The 11969-nt window shown below is 34.1% G+C and overlaps 4 non-coding genes across 4 annotated transcripts; all 4 read left to right on the top strand.

Moving 5' to 3' along the window:
- Positions 1 to 4528: 4528 nt before the first annotated feature.
- TRNAS-CGA (transfer RNA serine (anticodon CGA)) lies at positions 4529 to 4610 on the top strand. The gene has a single exon. It is a non-coding gene; the product is annotated as a tRNA-Ser (tRNA).
- A 576-nt stretch (positions 4611 to 5186) lies between these two features.
- TRNAV-CAC (transfer RNA valine (anticodon CAC)) lies at positions 5187 to 5259 on the top strand. The gene has a single exon. It is a non-coding gene; the product is annotated as a tRNA-Val (tRNA).
- A 3715-nt stretch (positions 5260 to 8974) lies between these two features.
- On the top strand, positions 8975 to 9055 carry TRNAS-UGA (transfer RNA serine (anticodon UGA)). The gene has a single exon. It is a non-coding gene; the product is annotated as a tRNA-Ser (tRNA).
- A 575-nt stretch (positions 9056 to 9630) lies between these two features.
- On the top strand, positions 9631 to 9703 carry TRNAV-CAC (transfer RNA valine (anticodon CAC)). Its single transcript has one exon. It is a non-coding gene; the product is annotated as a tRNA-Val (tRNA).
- The last annotated feature ends 2266 nt before the right edge of the window (positions 9704 to 11969 follow it).

Below are 11969 nucleotides of genomic sequence, written 5' to 3'. Positions count from 1 at the left end.
GTGCTATGTGTGTGCTACTTATTGCGCTTTATTTTGGTAATAAATCGTAGATTTCTTCCTACTTATCTGTACCTAATATTTAAAGAAAGTCAACGTTCTAAATAGCAAATTTCTTCCTGCTTATCTGTACTTATTATTTAAAGAAACATCAACGTTCTTATATCTCACAACAATTTATTTCTAGAAACTTCCAAATCATCTCATACTTATTAAAAGTTAAGTCTTTGACTCAAAAAAAAAAAAAAAAAAAGGAAGTACACGCTCCAAACCCTTTTAATCAGACCTTTTGCAAAATAGACTGAAACCCGTATTTATGAATCTCCAGGGATCCAAACTCTGGTTCGCTACAAGAGGAAGTACATTCTATCCGACCAAGTGAGAAAGTCGGTAATTTGTGTAAACAACAAATGTCAAATTTGTCTTAGAGTCATAATCAGTCTTGGTGTTATTATAGTCATATAAAAATCTGGTTATTTTGTTTATGCTAAAGCACGCGAGGGTTATCTGCTTAACCTTTTGAAGACGGGATGGCCATTATAGTGCCCATAGAGTCCTCTCTTTGAAAAGACGGGGTTGTCCACTTTAGTGGCCATGTCTTTTTCCCCCATTTTCCAGGCTGAAAAGTGGGGTAAAATGTCAAATTTGACGTCCCTAGGGTTTTAACCACTTATCTCTTTCAAAGGTCTTCTTCTGCGACATAGATGCACCCCTCTGAGAATCCATTAAACTACACACAAGAATCTTTGTTGCAAATAGGAGGTGATTTCTTAAAGGGGGGAAAGCATTCGGTTCAAGATTCCCCGTCCTTTGGTAGCTTTTGCTGCTACCAAAGCTCCGGCCTCAAAAGGTTAAGGTTAGGGATGCCTTCGTGGAGAAGTTTCAAGGGTGAACTGGCTCGTATACGCAAACGTAAAATAGTAATTACAAATATCCAGAAACGCTTATTCTTATAATGAAGGAGACGGCTCACCAGCGGCCGAGCGGTAAAGTCGCTGAACACTGGTAGTTCGGTCCGAGGTTCGAATCCCGGGAACGGGCTGGCTGCATGGGTGTTTTCGTGGTTTTCCCCATGTGTAACGTGTACACGAGCCAGTTTCCCTTAGAAAGTCCTCCACGAAGGCATCCCTCCCCTTAGGCAGATAGCACTCAAGGCTTTGCCGTAATTAAATAACCTAACCTAACCTTATAATGAAGGATAAAATGTTCGTAATAAACATTCAGTACAAAATCGTGATCCATACATACTATTCGTTATGTCCAAAGAGAGTTTTGAAGAGATTTTTCAACAACTTACTCATCTTGCACTGTATCTGAGGGAAAGTTCTGCACAGATTAGATCTATAAGTTTAAGAAATACTTATCTAGAAGATTCAAACGGAAGATTTCGTCATATAAGCGCAAAGTCCTCGATTTCGGTCTCGGGTGGAAACAATCAGCATTTGGTTTCTTTTTCTATTTATGTATTTATTTTTTATGAAGTTTTTTATGAAGCGTACATATTAATATTAAATTCGAAATAGAGAGTTACAATAAAAATCTTTAGTTCCCATACACCAGCAGTTTTATGATATGCAAATCTAAAGATTATTAACGTTTTTTTTTTTTTCTTTTTTTTTTTTTTCTTGTGCATGTTTAAACAGCGAAATGTATGACGACGTTAATGAAATTAATCTCAGTTTTCATTTTCTCATTATTAATTCTTTTACCACATAAGACAGTATTTTAAGTTACCATAACTTAAAATATCCGCATAACAAATTTTACCTCTCATTGGAGGATCTTTTCCATAAAATCATCAACAAATATGAAACGCATTAAAGATTTTACGTCACGTTTCCTTTCAAATTATTGTCAGCTGCCTAACACTTTCGCCACCTAAACTTTGAATCATATTAATCAGCTGTGACTGAGTTATAAAAAAGACTTTTCTAGATTATATATTTGTACTGATGATTTCGCTCATGAAATCAACATTTCTCCAGCAATTTCCGCATTTTACAAACCCAGCTGTCCATTTACCTTTTTGTTTTTCATCTGCACACATTTTGAATATTTTCTCTGCTTCAGGATTCTTTCCTGAATTTAGATGGCGTAAGGAGCGAAATTCTTATTAAAAAAAGACGACAACTAAAATCAAAAGAGAAACGGCAGTGAGGCAAGGATTGGAATTCGTTGACAAACACTTTTCGAACACATTTCTTGTAGCAGCTTACACTCTAGCCAATGGATTGTCTTCGCATTCAATGGAACTTACGTAAATCGTGCTCTTATTCTACACCAGTAGACGAAGTCGTTGTGTCCAAGAGACATGTACATCTCGATAGATCCAATTTAGAAGTTTCACGATATCTTCTGTCCAGATGACTCTACAAGTAAAGAACAATTTACTCTTACTCAGCTCCCATTACATTCGAAATTTGGCGACTCCTCATCAATCAACTCAGAAATTGTTCTCTGTACTTCTTTTTAGCAGGTGCTCTGTTTGCGCACACAGTATCAGAGATAAAATGCAATGCCAGCGAGCTCACGTTCGCGTAGCGAAATATGAAAACTGAGGAACGATTTACGCTAATGCTGTGGTCCAGCCCAAGGTTACAACAATAAGAGGATTATTCTTGCGTGGAGTTTATTTCGACCCCTCTCTCTTCTTTTATATTTCTGCTAGATATTTACAATGAAATACATTTAACGCGAAAACGCTTAAGACAAAATATCGGTTAACGCGAAATAATACAACGGTTCCAACAAACTGCTATGCATTTTCATGCATTTTTTTCCCTCTTAACACGAAACGAAAATCGCTTAACAAGAAAAGATTTCCTTTCTGGGAATGAAGAAAATACGGAAAACATCAGCCTCTTAGGTGAGATTTAAGAGGGGTGTAAAATGAAATAGAGGTGGTTTGACATGTTTCGTAGAAAGGAGGCTAACTTGTCTTTGATATACCCTCGGAATAGCTTGTGACACGAGTCAATTTTGTTTACCTAAACTACTTTCACTCTCCACCCCTATAAACGCCACACAAACATCTCACGTCTCATCAGTTGGCTTTGGATATTCGGTGACGAGTACATCGCTGTATGAGTAAAAGTCAGTGAGTTTGGTTCATATGTTGAACTCTGCATGTCTCTCTCTGTCTCTTCATATATTGTACGCTGCATGGAATTCAGTTACTCCAAAAGGACGACTGAAAATTGTTTTCTTTATGCGCGGTTCTCAAAAGTATCAGATTCTTTGGCGCCAAAAGAAATGGAGAAGGAAAATATTGAAACTGAGACGACATTTAAATGTTTGAGAAAGTGTCTGTCTTATTGGATGGTCCTGCTAAATTATCGGAAGAATTCATTGCAGTAGATGATAGTGCAAAGCCCAATTAAAAGCAGACAAAGACTTTTTGGAATTTGTTTGAAGCTCAAAAATTATTATTGATACAGATTCCGACAACGAAAATAAAATGAATAATTGAGCTCCTCCCAACCCATCCGAAATGAGGAACATCATGAAACATATGCGCAGTTTATTTAGACGTACAATTCCAATGGCGAAATGAATAGCAAAACGGACGACATTGAATTTGACGCTAAAAACGACAATGCAAAAATAATATCAGATCATTTTTCAAAATCTCAGTAAATGTTTAGTTTTTTAAAAAAACTTGAAAATTTTGTATTAAATTTCACTAAGTTCTTGTGGATGTTTTTGTTTTATTGGTCTTTATTAAATACATGCAACATATATACATATCTAACAAAATGTACTCTAATAAACTTAATTTTGTTGTTCTGTTGTTTTTCAATATCCTTTAACACGAAATTCTTTTAACACTAAAAAATATTTTAGTCATCTCAGTTTCGTGTTAAACGATTTTCACTGTACTTTTAACAACCTTTTTTAATACTAAATTCTTTCCGTATAAGATGTGTGTTTCTAAACATAATAATTGAATCTCAGATTTAAAATTTTAAAGCAAAGAGCAAGGTTTCTCAACTAAGTTATTCGACCAAAAAAAGTTCCTGTAAAGTCTCTTCTTTTCCAACTACCCCTGAGACTGAATGTTAGCGTGAAAAAGAATATCGCATTGGGTAGCAAAATGCGATAATTGTACTAAAAACTCTGAATGCGTAATATGCGGCAGCAGAAATAACTTTCCTTAATTTTTACTGTATGGCAAATTCCCATAATTGGAATTTGAATGCATTATAGATTTGGATCATTTTTAATTATACAAGCAAATCATACTACTTAAAAATAAAATGAATATATTAAATATATTAATAACCTCGGAGTGCAGCGGTTATCAGATGGAAGAAATACGAAATTTCTTATATATAAAAACGACTGCCAACACTGCATATGTTTATAATCTTCCCGACGGTTAGGGGTATGATTAATTACTATTCGTCCACAACGACTAGAGTGATATTACTGCGAACATAATGAATGAATTCGTTGCAAACGTATCTTAACGGCCTAAAACACTTGGACCATCTCAGCTCAACACGTTTGCTACAAAAAAGGAATCGCCTGTGCAGTCGTGGCCGAGTGGTTAAGGCGATGGACTCGAAGTCCATTGGGGTGTACCCGCGTAGGTTCGAATCCTACCGGCTGCGATGTTCTTCTTTTTTTCTCCTGTTCCACAACATTTGTTACTTCTAAGCACCAAAGTTTTATTCCTCAACTATTAACTACAGTTTGAAAATAGAACATTAAAATTTTTGCGACTTTTCTTCGCCATATTTGTGTAACAGCTCGTCTTACTAATGTCAATAAGAGGAATGTGTCGTAATTTTATTGTTTTATAGTTTAAAATTAATATTACAATTTACCTGTGGATAAATCTTACGTCATTATTTGCCACGTTTAATTGTAACTGCCAAAATTTTCGTAGAAATAGAAGTAACCGCATAGCCAAACATTAGGAAATTTTTGTAACAATGTAACCGCACTGTTCGAATGAATTTAAGAAACTTAGTTCGCATAGTAGTGCAGAATACTTACATATCGCTAGAGACATCTATTTCTAGAACGAAAATTAACAAATATCTTACTTAACTGTTAAGACCGCAATCGACATTCTCCTTGCAACTTCCATTGCCCTTTGGGGTCACCCGCTTAGGAAGATAGTTTCAGAGAATAAAGAAGCTATTGTGTATCATGTGTAGATGATCCTAACATAGGATACCATCGTTTCCGTAGTGTAGTGGTCATCACGTGCGCTTCACACGTGCAAGGTCCCCGGTTCGATTCCGGGCGGAAACAGTCGGCGCGTACTTATTTTTTTTTCCTGCTATTTATTTAAATTTCTATGATAAGTAAAAATTTCAAATGCGCAATCTCCATATCGGTGCTTTTTAAGCCTGATTAGTTATCTGAAATCAAGTAAGAAAACATTTTTCTTTTTCTGTGCGTCTTTAAATTAGGACCCTGAGAATCTCCTTTGGTGGTGCCAGTGTTAGTAATTTCATATTTTAAATTTACAAACTCTTTTATCACATAAATTAGTATTTTAACGGGCATTCTGCATGTTTTGTCAACTTTGTCATGCAGCTGCCTTTTTTTTTTTTTTTTTTTCCCTGAATTTTTCAATATCGCATGCACGTTTTATGCGTAAAGAAACAGTGGGAATAACAAAAAAGTAAAATATAAAATTAAAATTATTAGAAAGAAACATTCCAATGATTCAACATTTTACAACTGCTGGAAAGAGCGACTACCAACCGTAATAAAGGAAACAGAGCGGCTGAGCCTAAGCTGGCCTATAGGTTAAAGAAAATCTCACGCATTTCGCTCACATTTCCCTCGGTAAATGTTTTGTCTAGCCTCATGATAACTTTGCAACTTAGTGAAACTTTAACAAGTCATGCTGTATTTACAAGCTAGAGAAAAAGAATTAAAGAATTTTAAATGTGTTGATCGTGGTAGCCAGAACAGAACGGCATATCGTGAATTCTAGAAACTTCACGAAGGACCATTATCCGTAATTCTGTCCTAAAATAGAAGAAACAAAAATCATAATTACAGGATGCATGCAATAAAATGAATACATTCCTTGAGGAGATTAATGTCTTTAAAAAATTATGAAAGTAAAATTATTTAATTTCCTTCAAGCAAACATACATCTCTTGATAGGCTCAGTTACTTAACTCCCTTAATAATTGATATTACTACCTTTAGGATTTTTAATTTAATTTAATTTAATTAATATTAATATTTAGAAACATTTTTTTTACTATAACAAAGATAGCAGCTTGACACTCAACTTTACCTACATAAGCGCCATCTATATAATTTGAAGAACACACTTACTTCTCTTTCAGAACACTTTTGCAGACCCCAACACTCATATAGTAGGTAAGTTAGAATTAAAACTTACTATTTACTTGCTTTAAGTATTTTTTTATAAAAAATTTTTTATGTAGTATCTAAGTATTTTCTAAATATGAAATTATATTTTTAAATATATATTTATTTTAAAAATTGTGATTTAGTTTTGTTTCTTTTTGTTTTTTATTTCTTATTGGTTTATATGGATTATGTATAGTTCTTTTATAGTTTCTTTTTATTGATATGCATATTCGTGTAGGGGAAGTTTCTGTAGACAAGGATTTCTAAAATACATTGGTTTCTAGATTTTTTTTATTATTTTATAAAAATTACTTTTTAAAAAATTTAATTTTTTAAGAAAAAGTTTAATTCTTGACTTTACTTGCTTGTTTCTCAAAAGACTTAATTAGTATTTTCCTTTTTGAACTTTAATTCTTAAATGTTAATACTTAAATGTTAATTTCTAAGGGTACCACTTTATTGGAATTACTTTTGGTTTTGACTTTTACCCTTGCCTGCATGAATGACGAAACACGAATTGAATGATTGGAGAGTTAGGTTTGGAGGCAACTTCCCCTTGATAAGTCTGTCTCCTGCCTACTCTACGATCATTCACATATGCATTTTTTAAAAAAAATGTTTAATTTAATTTTAATTTATTAAATTAGTAGATTTATTTTCATGGATAGATTTTGCACTTGATTTGCTTATGCTTCTGAATTTAAATGATATTGTAGATTAGTTCGAGAATTAAATCTTTTACATGTTTGCATATTTTTAAATTATTTTGGCTTTTTTCCTTTTTTTAGAATTTAAATTTGCTTTTTTACTTTTTTACTTTACGTATTTGTTAAGAATTTAAATTTGTTTATATATATATATATATATATATATATATATAGGTTCTTTAGTTTCGAAATCACAATTCATATTCAAACAAACCACATTTAATGAAACATTAATACATCTATAAGATCGTTTATCTATTAATACAGAATCTATACCATCTTACATCTATTAATACAAGATCTATATCATCTTACATCTATGAAACAACATCTTACATCTCTTCTAATAAAACAAAGTGGCGAGAGTTCTATCAATTTCACTCGTGCTAACAGCTAAAATTTAGACAGCGCGAGAAAAAATATTAAGGATTTAAAATTATGGATTTAAAATCCCACATTTATATATATAATTTTATTTTCACAATTTTCAAAATTTCATAATTTCATAATATATATATATATATATATATAATTGAGTAAGCAATTATATATATATATATATATATATAATTGAGTAAGCAATTAAACATTTAATATATATATACCTTCGGAACATAAGCACGTTAAACCCATTGTCTCATCGCCGTCATATTTAGTTCGTAAAATCACTTAACTTGTTTTTACATCCTAGCATTAATGGGGAGAAATCTCACCTCCATTTTTATGCAAGTCGATGATTATTTATATTAAATCTTTGCATTTTGATGAAATTCGCATTCTTCGAATAAAGTAAGATTCAAAAGACTGCCGGCAACAATCATGTCTTGCCAAAGAATCCCTCTTGCAGATAGGAGCCGACGCTTTTATGCAACTGGCCAAGCTGGTGCGGGTACCTTTTGTGATATCTTCCGCTGTCGATATGACAGCTCAGAAAAATCTATTCTCGCCAAACAGCAGTTGCATACGCTACATCATTTGGTGATTCGGCACCCCCTACACGGGGACATTCTCTGTACATGTTTTAACAGCTGTACAGTTTCCGCCCCCCATTTGGTACATTAAAGGAAGGTCGTCGGGCTTCGCTTTAGCTCTCCAAAACCATACTGGGATGGACATTTCTTACCAACAGGAAGATTTAGCTTGTCGGTATCGAAAACATCCTCTTCTCTCTTGATGCGATATTTCCGCATCCACACTCCATTTCGAAAGCTGTTTAATTCGGTCCCTCCATCTTCTTTCATTCTTTTACTAAAGAGAAAATTTAAAACCAAAGATTGAGGTTCCTCAACCAAATTATGTAAGTTTTTCTAGAAACAAAGGTCGTGTAGCCTCTCTCCTTTTCCAAGAAAACCAGAGATTCGATGTTAATGCGAATTAGAATATTGCTTTGTGTGACAAAATAACAATACTTTTTGGATTTAAAATAAAATAACTAGGCATTTGAAACTGCATTTATAGTAAGCTTCTAAACACCGATGGAATAAAAGTATTTGTTGGTTGAAAGACCGTCTGTTGCTATTCAACAACCTTTCTAATAAAATCCGACACGCTTATTATATGGTAGAAGAAGTATTTTTCCGTTATTATGTCGCAAATGCATTGCAAATGACGATAACTTTTAATTACACAAGAAAAAGATACTTTTCAAAAAGAAATGCATATTTGCCTCTTAAGAGCCTCAGCGTGCACGGTTTATCAAGTGGAAGAAATACAAAGTTTCTTTTATAATGTGGAATGGAACAGTATGTATATTTTACATCTACACAGCAGTTAGCGTATAACTAATTGCTAGCCGTCCGCTACAGTCAGAGTGAGCATACTGCGAACATAATGAATTCGTTCGTTGTCAAACTTATCTTTATGGCCCAAAACACTTGGACCAACTCAGCTCAACCCATTTTCTTCAAGAATCTCTCGTCTATGCGGTCGTGGCCGAGTGGTTAAGGCAATGGGCTTGATATCCATTGGGGTTCCCCGCGTAGGTTCGAATCCTACCGGCTGCGATGCTCTTGTTTTCTTTCGCCTGTTCCACAAGATTTGTTTCTTCCAAGCACCAAAATTTTATTCCTCAACTAACTACAGTCTGAAAAATAGAACATAAAAATTTTTGCGACTTTACTTCTCGATATTTATGTAACAGCTCGTCTTATTAATGTCAATAAGAAGAATGTGCCGTAATTTTAATGTTTTATAGTTTAATATTAATATTACAAATTACTTGTGCATAAATCTTATGTCATTATTTGCCACGTTTAATTGTAACTGCCAAAATTTTCATAGAAATAGGAGTAACCGCATAGCCGGACATTAGGAAATTTTTGTAACAATGTAACGGCGCTGTTCGAATGAATTTAAGAAACTTAGTTCGCATAGTAGTGCAGAATACTTACATATCGCTAGAGACATCTATTTCTAGAACGAAAATTAACAAATATATTACTTAACTTTTAAGACCACAATCGAGATTCTCCTTGGAACTTCCATTGCCTTTTGAGGTCGCCCCCTTAGGAAGATAGTTTCAGAAGGTAATGAAGCTATTGTGTATCATATCTAAATGCTCCTAACATGCATTTTCGTCGTTTCCGTAGTATAGTGGTCATCACGTGCGCTTCACATGCGCAAGATCACCGGTTCGATCCCGGGCGGAAACATTCGACGCGTAATTATTTTTTTCTGCTATTTATTGAAATTTCCATAATAAATAAAATTTTCAAATGCGCAATCTCCATATCGGTCCTTTCGAAGCCAGATTAGTTGTCTGAAATCAAGTATGAAGAAATTTTGCTCACTTTTTCTGTGCGTATTTAAATTAGGACCCTGAGTTTGGTGGCGCCAGAGTTATTAATTTCATATTTTAAATTTACAAAATCTTTCATCACATAAGTTAGTATTTTAACAGGCATTTTGCAGGTTTTGTCAACTTTGTCATGCGTCTGCCTTTTTTTTTTTTCTGAATTTTTTCAATATTGCATGGAAGTTTTATGCGTTTAGAGACAGTGGGAATAACAAAGAAGTAAAATATAAAATTAAATTATTAGAAATAGACATTTCAATGATTCATCATTTTACAACTGCTGGAAAGAGCGACTACCAACCGCAATAAAGGAAACACAGCGGCGGAGCCTAAGCTGGCGTAGGTTAAAGACAATCTCACTCATTTCGCTCACATTTCCCTCGGTAAATGGTTGTCACGCCTCATTACAATCTTCGAACTTAAGGAAAATTTAACCTGTCATGCTGTGTTTCTAGGCTAGAGAAAAAGAATTGAAGAATTTCAAATATGTTGATCGTGGTAGCCAGAACAGAACGGCTAATGGTGAATTCTAGAAACTTCACGAAGGACCAATACCCGTAAGTCTATCCTAAAATGGAAGGAACAAAAATCATATATTACAGGATGCATGCAATAAAATGAATACATTCTTTGAGGAGAAAGGTTTAATGTCTTTAAAAAAATTGTGAAAATAAAATTATATGTATACATATTTATAATTGAGTAAGCAGGTGACAGGTGACGGAGGACGGGGACGCCTGATGTTTAACAGAGGTAAACAGGCATATGTCCCGCGCCCTCCCCTATCTAGTGGCAGCAACTCCCAGGAGCCTCATGAGGCCACCTTGGGAGTTTATTGAAGAATTTTACGTAATTGTACATGGCCATACAGAAGCGTCTTAGGAATACATTAGTTTTGATCGATAGGCGGATGATTTGTTACATCTTGGTTTTTAGACACTGTTAGACACTAATTACAGCATATACATACACATACAAGTACATACAATTGCACATATAAAGATACATACAAAACACTTGTAAAACACATATAAAAGCACATATATAACACATATAAAACATGTAAGCACATTATATAAAAATAGAAATTAGGTAAGCAATTAAACATTTAATATAGTGTTACGAATTTGGTATTTAAAAAGCTAATGTTAGTTCAATTATAAATTAAATGGTTTTATTTCTCGCGCAGTGCAGCGCGTGACGAATATTAAAAGAAAGCTAAGCCGGAAAATTGAAAATACAAGAGCGCGTGCATTAAATAAATAAATATCTCTTTTTGATTTCGAGAAAGTACTGGAAAATTCCAGCGCGTGATTTTAAAATCTTATAAAAGGAGGAAAACATCTCAGTTTGTAGTTAGTTGCTTGCTTAGTTTGTTGTTGTTTAGAAAACTGCTCTTGTTGATTGTAGCGACTTCGCGGATTAGCGTTCTTTAGCTGTTTTGAATTACGTTCTATTGGATATTTGAGTAGTTAAAAGATAACTACTGTGAGATATTGTAATACTGCATGATAATTTGAGAAAATGTAAGCATTTTTGTTGTGATAATTCATTTTTCATCGGACTTGTGCATTCATTTCATAACGAACCCGTTAGCACGCAACAATTTTTGGTCTCAGGAGTGGGGTTTGAATGCCAATAACAAGAGCGATGGAAGAACATTTGAGACAGCTCATTAGTGCTTTTGCTGCATTCCAAGAAAAGATGGAAGCTGGCCAAGCATCATTTAAAGAAGATATGAAAGACTCTGTTAAAGCAGAGATTAGATCCGTTAAAGCAGAAATGAAATCGGGACAGGAATCCGTTCACGAAAAGTTGGAAGCTGGTCAAGTAACTTTTAAAGAAGACATAAAAGCTGTACAAGAAAAGATTGAAGCAGGTCAAGACGAAATGAAAAGAAAAATTGCCTGCATAATAGAAACTAAATTCGAGGCTATGGAAGGCAGAATAGACACAGTTGAAGGCAAAGTTGGAAAAATTCAGGAAAGAGTTTCTGCAGTGGAGCAGCAAATTAAAGAAAGAGTTTCTACCGTCCAAGAGCAAATCGAACAACAGATTGATGAGAGAGTTTCTGCAGTTGCCAAAGAAATGGATACTTTAAAGAAATTCTTAGCGACGGCAGG

Source organism: Stegodyphus dumicola, chromosome 9 (assembly GCF_044657685.1).
Source record: "Stegodyphus dumicola isolate Sdum_Otavi_A_Nest chromosome 9, ASM4465768v1".
In the NCBI taxonomy this organism is placed as follows: Eukaryota; Metazoa; Arthropoda; class Arachnida; order Araneae; family Eresidae; genus Stegodyphus; species Stegodyphus dumicola.
This window is presented reverse-complemented; position numbering and strand designations above follow the sequence as displayed.